The sequence below is a fragment of the Solanum dulcamara genome, chromosome 7 (genome assembly GCF_947179165.1).
Source record: "Solanum dulcamara chromosome 7, daSolDulc1.2, whole genome shotgun sequence".
Lineage (NCBI taxonomy): Eukaryota > Viridiplantae > Streptophyta > Magnoliopsida > Solanales > Solanaceae > Solanum > Solanum dulcamara.
Genome location: NC_077243.1, coordinates 71356037 through 71366710, shown reverse-complemented (window position 1 = coordinate 71366710; position 10674 = coordinate 71356037). Strand labels below are relative to the sequence as shown.

General features: G+C 33.3%; 1 pseudogene; it reads right to left on the bottom strand.

Annotated features, from left to right (window-relative positions):
• Nucleotides 1–1771: 1771 nt before the first annotated feature.
• LOC129894847 (phenylacetaldehyde synthase-like) lies at nt 1772–4073 on the bottom strand (annotated as a pseudogene).
• Nucleotides 4074–10674: the final 6601 nt, after the last annotated feature.

Here is a 10674-nt window from a genome sequence, read left to right as displayed (position 1 = left end):
TTTTAAATGTCTATATAGATAAATAATTTTTAGTTGTCAATAATGGAATGTTCTTAAGTTAAAAAATAAAAAATTACTTCCAATATAAATATATAATTTTTTAAAGAAATGTTATAGAATATACCCTTAATTTTAGATATAAGTGTCAAAAATACACTTAAACTATTCATTTTTTTGAGTTTCATACCTAAACTATTGGAAGTGTTAGTTCTATACATAAACTATCACTTCTTAGTTTGAGAAACACACCTCTCTCTTTTATTTTACTCTTACCATGGTGTGTGTGCTACTCTCTCTTTCATTTTAAAAAAATTGTCACATCATGGACAAAATATTCCACCTAGACAAAAATTAAATAAATTCTTAGAATTAGTTAAAATTAAATATTAAAGTATTACCATCCACCCTCAAAAAAAAAATATAAAATAAAATATAAAATATTTTTATTACCCCATTCCACCACTTTTTCTTACCATATCCCCCCCCCCCCCCCAATTTTTTTGTTTTATTTTTATTTTCTAAATTTCTTTTATAAAAGTTTTTAAAATTTTTTTTACTTCATCTTCCCTCCCCCTTCAAATAATAATTTATACATTATTTATATATATATATATATATATATATATATATTTTAAAATTCTACCCCGCCACATTTAATCCTCCGCTTCCAATTTTTTTCCTTGTTTTGTGTTAGATACATGCACATGAGCGAGAAAAATAACTTTTTAAAAAACAATAATTTTTTTAAAAAAATAATTTCGTTTTTTTAAAAAATAATTTATTTTTTGGAAGATAAAAATACTTTAGTTTTAACTTTTAACTAATGTTAATAGTTTATTTATTTTTTTATCAATATAGAATATTTTAGCCATGTGGCAAAAAAAAATCAAAAAATAGAGAGTAAATAGAGTATATTACATACATCACTGAGGTGTGTTTCTCAAACTGAGAAATGATAGTTTAGGTATGAAACTCACACTCCCAATAGTTTAGGTATGAAACTCAAAAAAGAGAGATAATTTAGGTGTGTTTTTGACACTTAACTCTTAATTTTATTAATATTTTTGTATTACCCGCACTGAAATATATCTAAAAGTTATTATTATCTATGCATTTTAAAAATTCAAGTAGGATAAAGAAAGGAAAATATCTATTGTTCATTGTTGAGGGGAGAGTTTGATTTTTAAAGTAAAATTGAGGGGTGTATAAGCGATTTTCACCCGAAAATTAAGGGAATAAGATTAGACAAGATTTTTAAATTTTGTTTTTTAAAGATGTCACATGAAATTTTTCCAACACTCATATGTTAAAAAAAATCTCTACACTATCAACACATATAAATTAAATTTCTATGTTAAAGTAGCTAATCATAGTGCTGAATTGTTGTAAAAACTTATTTCTTCATGTTAATGTATATATTAGTACGAGAGTAAATATTACACGTAATGTTGCAGTATCGCTGCCTCACAACTCAACCAATATTTATTTTCTTCATTGGAATCTTAAACAAATAAAAAATAAAAATGTGAAAGTTCATCCTAGTTTTTGAATATTTTTCCCCCTTTAAACTAGGGTAGGAAAAGGAGAAATAGGAACGAAGGCTTACAGGGTGAGGCATTGAATTTTCATCAATAATGTAAAAACTCAGATAGTCAACCAACCAGATGACCTACTAAGGCTCCTCTAATTTTTTAATAATATAAATAATTATACTGACGTTTGACAGTATAAAAATCTTTCAATGTATATATAATTCAAATCCTAATAGGAACTAAACAAACCCTTGATTTAGCAGGGCATTGGCATGGTCTTGTATAACTTTCCAAGCTATGTCAACATGCCTATAATGTGTAAGAGAAGCACCAATTGCAAATCTAATAACAAAAGTGCCTCCAACAACTCCATGAGTCAAATAGAGTTTGCCACATGAATTAATAGACTCCACCAACTTAGTGTTAAACATGTTCACTTCTTTCTCATCATCAAATTTGTTTGAAACTTCACTTAGTACTAATTGGGAGATCCTAAAACACACCATAGAAAACTTTCTAGGCACAAAGATTTCAAACCTTTTGTCCATACCTATAAGTCCTTCAAAATGTTTAGCCATGTTCACATGACTTGTTATCAAATTTCTAAGATTAGTTACCCCATAACTTCTCAAAACTAACCATAACTTCAATGCTCTAAACCTCCTACTCAATGCAATTTGCCAATCCTTATAATCAATCACTTGATTTAACTCTGTAGCCTTGTTTCTTAAACATTCAGGATTAGTCGATAACGCTTTTGTAAGTGCACTTGAATCCTTAACCCAAATGCAACAACAATCCAAAGTGGAAAAAAACCATTTATGCGCATTGAGACTAAAAGAATTTGCATTTTCAACACCATGAAGAAAGACTTGAAATTCAGGGCAAATGCAAGCACTTCCTGCATAAGCTGCATCTACATGTACCCAAAGTCCAAATTCCTTAGCAATTTCACAACAGAAGTTGTAGCAATTGTCGCGCACAAAAATAAAGGAACGTTTCCTTCTTTAAGATCATTCAAAATTGCTAAACTTAGTGATTTTGGGCACATGGTATACTCATTAGCCTTTGTTGTTGGGATAACACGAAAATTTTCGGGGTCTATCCCAGCTATGTGAGCAGCCTTCTTAAGTGAATATCAGCATTATGAAGACGCATTGTAACTTGAAGTTATATAGTAGATTAGAACACATAGTATAATTTATTAGTTTTAACAATTAGCATTTACGAAAACGTATTATTATTTATTACTGGCTTGTTTTGGTATAAATAAATTGATATCATATCATAAACACATTATTTATTTGTAATAGGTCGTTAAGAAATTGTTGTGCCACCAAACTAAGAAAGTCTCCTAAAAATTAGTAGAAACAAACATTAATGCTTGCACTAGGGTTGATTGTCTATATCACACTCCTTGGGGTGTGACCCTTCACCGGACCCTATTAACGTGGAATATTTTATGCATCGGTCTGTCCTTTTATAATCGTATTTTCAAAAGTCATAAATATAAGATTGTTTTGCTTTATAAGTAAAATTTGATTCAATGTGTAATTATTTCTTAAAATGTAAAATTTTAATTGCTTTCAAATTTATAAATATTAAAAATTTCTATATATTTTAAATAAGGGATAGTTGTTGACACCCAATTTTTACACTTCAAAATTTAATTAATTTTTGAGCTTCTTCAATTTCAAATAATTTGAAATAATTATTTTACAAATTTCAAAATACTTTTAAATTTATTTTCAAGGCATTTTTTGAATTTTTAATTTTTAAATATATTTCTTTATCCCATAACATACAGTTTTATATAAATTTTACTTTTAATAACCATTTGAGTTTTTTTAATCTAAAAACAGTATTTAAATTAAGCGTGCATTTTATTTGAACAGAATCATTCTGAGCTTAAACTCAGCTTAGACTGCTTGTTAAAGCAAAGTGAACACAGAAGAAAAAAGAAGAGAAGGAGAGAAAACAGACGAAGAAGGAGAAGAGAGATGTTGATGAGAGAGGAGAAAATATCTTTTCATTATGTTGTATATGATATTACATCAGTGTACACTTATTAATACACAATGCTAATAAGAGAATCTTAACAACCAATCAGTTACAACCAACTCACCTAATTAACTAACTAATTAGTTTTAACAGATTCTAAGCAAAGACAAAAAAGCCCCTAGCTCATACTCCTTCACTTATAACACTCCCCTTCAAGCTAGGTGGTGTAAAGATGTTCAACACCCCTAGCTTGGATAAAAGATATTCATGCTGAGCTTTAGACAAACCTTTGGTTAGTATGTCTGCTGGTTGCTCTTGAGTTGGAAGGTAGTGTACTTGAATTAAGCCTTGTTGCAGCCTTTCTCTAATAAAGTGACAATCTATTTCTATATGCTTGATTCTTTCATGATACACTGGATTGACAGCAATCTGAATCGCAGCTTTACTATCACTATACACCTGCACTGGTATTTCTACTTCAACCTCCACTTCTTTTAACAATCCCAGTAGCCAAACCAACTCTGATACAGTTAAGGCCATGCTTCTATATTCAGCTTCAGCTGAACTTCTTGACACTGTGGATTGCTTCTTGGCCTTTTATGATATCAGTGACTCTCCAATCTTTATCATGTATCCAGTGATTGATTTCTTGGTTAGGGGACAAGCAGCCCAATCTGCATCACAATATGCACTAGCCTAATTGTTTGAGTGGCTTGAGAGTAGTATGCCCTGTCCAGATTGTCTCTTTAGATACCTGACTATTCTTAGTGCAGCATCCATGTAAGATTTTTTTGGTTGATTTAGGAATTGACTCAATGTCTGAGTACTGAAGGATATGTCTGGCCTTGTCATGTTGAGATACAGTAGCTTACCTATAAGCCTTTGATATGCTGATTGATCTGTTAGGGGATCATCTGATTCCTCTTGATTCTTGTTCACATGTTCATCATACTGTTTGGATGTCAATTTGATATTTACATCCATTGGGGTGCTTACTGGTTTGGCTGCTGTCATTCCCACTCCTGCTATGAGTTCAAGTGTATACTTTCTCTGATGCATAAGTATTCCTTCTGTGGACCTTGTAAATTCAATTCCAAGAAATTACTTGAGCTCCCCTAAGTCTTTCATCTTGAAGGCCTTTTATAAGGCTTTCTTAGTTTCTTCTATTAGCTTCAAGCTACTGTTAGTGATCAACATGTCATCTGTATACACCAATACTATTGCAACTCCTTCTGATGGTTTGTTGATGAACAAGAGTAGTCATATTGACTCTGTGTAAACTTCAGTCTTAGGAGGGCTTCAGTGAGTTTTTGATTCCACTGTCTTGGGGCTTGCTTGAGGCCATACAAAGACTTTATTAGTCTGTACACATTCTCCCCTTGACTGACAAAACCTTGAGAAAGCTGCATGTATATTTCATCTGTTAAGTCTCCATGAAGGAAAGCATTAAAGATATTCATCTGATGGATGTGCTATTGGTTGGCTGCTGCAATAGACAGAACAGTCCTCACTGTTACCATCTTAACCACTGGAGAAAATGTCTCTATGTAATCAATTCCTTCCTGCTAGCTATACCCATTTGCAACTAGCCTGGCCTTGAATTTTTCTATCTCACCTGTGGATTTATATTTGACTTTATAAACCCACCTGCACCCAACAGCCTTCTTGCCTACAGGTAGTGGTGTAATCTCCCAGGTATGATTGCTCTCTAGGTCCTGAATCTCTGCTTGCATGGCCTCAATCTATCTAGGATCTTTGATTACTTCAGCATAATTGGTAGGTTCTGTCACAGTGGATGTAGCTGCAATGTAACATTGATAAGAGGGGGATAGATGAGAATAGCTGACATAGTTAGATAGAGGATAAGGGACATCTTTAAGTGTATTGAATAAGACAAAGTCCTTCATCCAGGTAGGGGATTGTTTAGACCTTATAGACTTTCTAGTAAGTTGTGGAACCACTGCAGCAGGAGGCTCCTCAGGAATAATTGGATCAACCTGCAACTGCACTTCAATTTGCTCAACATCTGCATGTATAAAAGGCTGATCAACACCTGGTGATACAGCATCCTGGTCAGGAGTTGGTGAGATCACAGGATCCAATGTATTGACAACTGATTCTTGTAGGGTATCTACAAATAACTTTTGATGAGTAGACTTGTCATCTGTGGCAAATGGGAAGATATCTTCCCTAAAGAGAACATCCCTACTCACAAAGAATGACTTGTTAAGCAAATTAAATAATATGTATTCTTTCTGCACTTTAGAGTAGCCCATGTGGACAACAGACCTTGATCTGGGCATGAGTTTATCATGTTCAGTGAGATTTTTTGCAAAAATCAAGCAGCCAATTATCCTCAAGTGGGACAGTCCTAGTTTTACACCATATAGTTTTTCATAAGGAGATTTAAACCCAAGCACACTGCTAGAAAGTCTGTTAATAAGATAGGTTGCAGCTAGGAGACAGTGACCCCAGAACATAATAGGAATTTTACCTTGAAATCTTAGTGCCTTTGTGACTTCAAGTAAATATCTATGTTTCCTTTCAGCAACACCATTTTATTGAGCAGTGTAAGGGCAGGATTTTTGATGTATGACACTTAGTTCTTTAAACAGATTATCACAAACTGAATTAACAAACTCTGTACCATTATCAGTTCTTATAGCTTTGACAGCCTTCCCAAACTGATTCTGAACATACTTCAGAAATATTGGAAGTGATACACAAATATCTGATTTATGTTTAAGCAAGAATAACTAGGTTATCCTTGAAAAATCATCAACTATTATAAGAAAATATTTGTTGCCATCAAAAGTAGTTGTATTGTAAGGTCCCCAAAAGTCAACATGTAACAATTCAAAGCAGTCACTACTTTTGATACTACTAGAAGGAAAAGTAGACTTGGTTTGTTTTGCCATTGGATAGACTAGACACGAAGAAACTTGACACATAGTGTGTTTAGTCATAGTAAATATTTTTGCAAGTATTGTTGAGAAGACATGTCTAAGCCTTTGATGCCATAACTCCACTCTTGTAGTTGAATCCTTGACTTTGGGATGAGAAGAATCAACAACTAGAGCAGACTTCTTATTGTTGATTTTAGATAATTGCCTCCATAGCAGATACAGTTCCCCTTCTTCTTTACCAACTTCCTTCACCTTTCCAGTGTAAAGCTCCTGGAAAACATAAAAGTCAGGGAAGGAGACTAAGCATCCTAATTCCTTTGTTAGTTTGCTGACAGACATCAGATTATATGTGAACTCTGGTATGTGGAACACATTAGTAATAAGGCTTCTAGTTGATAGACTGCATAAACCAATGTGTGTTACTTGTATGGTACTTCCATTTGGTAAGGATACCTCCTTAGGAATATCTAGCTTTAACACAGACTCATTTTTCAGCATATCCAAATTTAACACTATATGGTTTGTTGCACATGTATCTACAATCTAGACATCACTATTTTCAGTGAAAAACAATGCTTTACCTACAATATTTGCTTTATTGCCATCAGATGCAGTAACTGTTGAGTGTGACTGTTGATTCAGCATTTTTAGGATCTGATCATACTGATCTTTTGTGAATGTGCAGCCTTGAAGTAATTGTTTGACATCCTTTTTAGCTTGACTAGTAGTGGTAAAAGGTGTGCTGGCTTCTACTGGGATTGTATCTGTGTTATGATGTGCCTTGATGTTCCTTTCCCATACTGATTTGTCATGTACATTGGTGTTCAATCCATAAGAGAAATGAGCATGAGCAGGATGCTGACTGGAAATTGAGTCAATATATATGCAGTGTTTGCACTTTGTATCTTCCTCTTTGATTTAAAATTTGGTGGATATCCAACAACTTTGTAGCAGTATTCTTTAGTGTGACCTCTACACTTGCAAAAATCACAGACTAGCAGTGTATTTTTCTTGAACTTATGATTTGCACCTGAGCTGTTCACACCTTTAGAGTACATTGTTGCTGACTCTAAGATGGAAGAATTTAGGCCCAAAGTATTGATGCTTGTAATAATAGACTTTTGATTTTCATCTCCTACTACCATGGCATAGGCCTGATTAACAGTTGGTAGTGGATCTATCATGAGTATCTGGCTCCTAGCCTGATGATACAAACCATTAAGCCCCAATAAGAATTGGTATAACCTTTGTCTATTCATGTGAGCAACAAAGCCTCTGGATTTCTCACAGTTACAACCAAGTGCAGGTACTAACACCTCAAATTCATCCCACAGAGCTTTTAACTTTGTGTAATATGCAGAAACTGAAGTTGTCCCCTGCTGCAGAGTTGCAATTTCTTTATGCAAACTGTAGGTCCTTGAACCATCCACTCTATCAAATCTCTCTTGTAGATAAGTCCACACATCCAATACACTTGAAGAAAATGCAATTCCACTGAGCAAACATTTTGACACTGAATTCATCAGCCACGATAAAATGATAGCATTTACCATTTTCCACTGACTCTACAGTTCTTCACCATACATCTCATTTCTGCATGTACCATCAACTAGCCCTAATTTGTTCCTTCCTAGTAGAGCTAGCTTAATCGATCGGTTCCATAGGGTGTAGTTCTCCACACCAATCAATTGAAATGAGATAATACTGATTCCACTAACATTTGTAGGACTTAAGAAAAGAGGATGGTTGTAATCAATACCTTGCCCAGACATAAAATTGTTACTCAGACTCAGCTAAACCCGTTGACCTAGGGTTTCTTCACCTGTCATGTTTCAAAAAAAATTCTTTGATTTTTATAGTTGTAGGAACGATCTGAGCTTCACCCGAGCTTAGACCTGTAAATCGACTTCAAAAACTTGATGAATCTGTGAACCTAACTAGGTTCTTTGACTCAAAAAATAGAACGCCTATCGCAGTAAATCATTGTGATACAAGCTCTGATACCATGAACAAAATCATTTTGAGCTTAAACTCAGCTTAGACTACTTGTTAAAGAAGAGTGAACACAGAAGAAAGAAGAAGAGAAGGAGAGAAAACAGACGAAGAAGGAGAAGAGAGATGTTGAGGAAAGAGGAGAAAATATCTTTTCATTGTGTTGTATATGATATTACATCAGTGTACACTTATTAATACACAATGCTAATAAGAGAATCTTAACAACCAATCAGTTACAACCAACTCACCTAATTAACTAACTAATTAGTTTTAACAGATTCTAGGCAAAGACAAAAAAGCCCCTAGTTCATACTCCTTCACTTATAACATTATTTCCTCAAAAATCAATTAGATTACATGATTGGTCTTTTATTTCAAAATAATTAGATTTTGATGTCAAATAATTATTTCATATCATCAAAATAAAAAGATCGATAATTAGTTAAACACACAATTTATCTCATCCCAATTTTCTCAGTTTTTCAAATTAAATTTAAAGCATTTGAAATCCAAGGGACCAGGTCCCTTTGTTTTTAAATTCAACTAAAGGACCAAGTCCTTTGAACTTTTTATTTTATTTTAAAAAACAAACCTTAATTTCAGATTCAGCCAAACAATTGACTTTAAAGCCAAATTAGGCCCAAAATCCCGACCTAATACAACAATATCCTTAACCCACCAAACTTTATACAGTCTGCTTTATTTTCTCACAAGAAATGTGTAACGATCCGTCTAGAATCGTTATGTGTGATTAGGAGCATAGTACCCCGCTTAAAGATCACATAGTGAAATGAGTCATTAAGAGCTCTTTATTTTTAAATTCAACTAAAGGACCAAGTCTTTTGAACTCTTTTTTAAAAACAAACCTCAATTTCAGATTCAACAAAACAATTGACATTAAAGCCCAAATTAGGCCCAAAATCCCGACGTAGAACAACAATATCTTTAACCCACCAAACTTTATACAGTCTGCTTTATTTTCTCACAAGAAATGTGTAACGATCAGTCTAGAATCGTCATGTGTGGTTAGGATCATAGTATCCCTTTTAAAATTCACATAGTGAAATGAATCATTATGTTATACCTCGAAAAATTTTAAGCTAAGACCCGAGTCATTCATCTTCTGTGTATAGGCCTGAATCCAATGACTTCTAATTGTATATATGTTTTAGGATTAATTCCTAAGAATTTGAAGTGTATTTGAGGTGAATTGGGGTCATGAGAAACCTCTAGTACTAAGTCGAGTTCAAAGATCCTTTACCAATTAATTTTTCGTATAAGATCTTATATGGGTCAATTAAACGACCATATCTCTCATAATATTAAGATTTAAGTATCTCATAACCTATCAAATTAAGGATCTACATGTCTTTTTTCCAACGCCACCAAGACTGCCTAGGCCGAACGACGCCCCTTTTATTTTTTTAAGGTTATTTTTGTCCTATAAGCCTTTGGGGAGTTATTTTAATGTCCCTAAGCGTGTAGAAATCAATTTTTCCTCACTAAAAACCTCTCATTCACTCCTAAACATTAACGCTCATGAATTTTCAAGAAAGCATCAAGTTAGGTTTCTTTTTCAAGATTCTTCAACAAGGTAAGTCATTCTTCATAGATTTCAAGCTTTCCAAACCAAACTTCTTCATCTATTCATGAACCGCTAAGAGAAATCTTAAATCCTAACCATAGGGTTTCCAAGAAAACTAATCCAAGAATTTCAAGAAAGGGTCTCTTGATTGTTCTTCTTCAAGTTAAGATTTTTCATCAAGATTTGTGGAGCTTTTAAGGTATGTAAGGCTAAGCATAGCGTTGGATTGAGTTCATCCACGCGCCCTACATCTGACTTTTATCGTTAAACAGTTGAGTTGAGTTTTAGCCCTAGTTACTTGAATTCTTGAATCTTTATAATCCCCATTGAGTTTTGCACATAAATCCTATTATGTTCGTGTATATGCTACAATATTTCTTGATGAATTTCTTGAGTCGAGTCTTGCTGAGAGTATGGATTCGTGTTTTCATTCACATGAACTCTAATTGAGATTTTATTTATATTTTATGCATTGATGGAATTTTATTAAAGAATGATTTGTGAACGTTTTGCATTAAATATTTTATGCACTATTTTGAGTTTAAAGAGTGAATATTTTCATCCTTGATTGAGAAAAAATTTGAGCATGAGTTGAGTTGAGAAGTCTCTTAATTATTATTTTGAGCATGAGTTTGAGAAATCCCTTAATTATTAT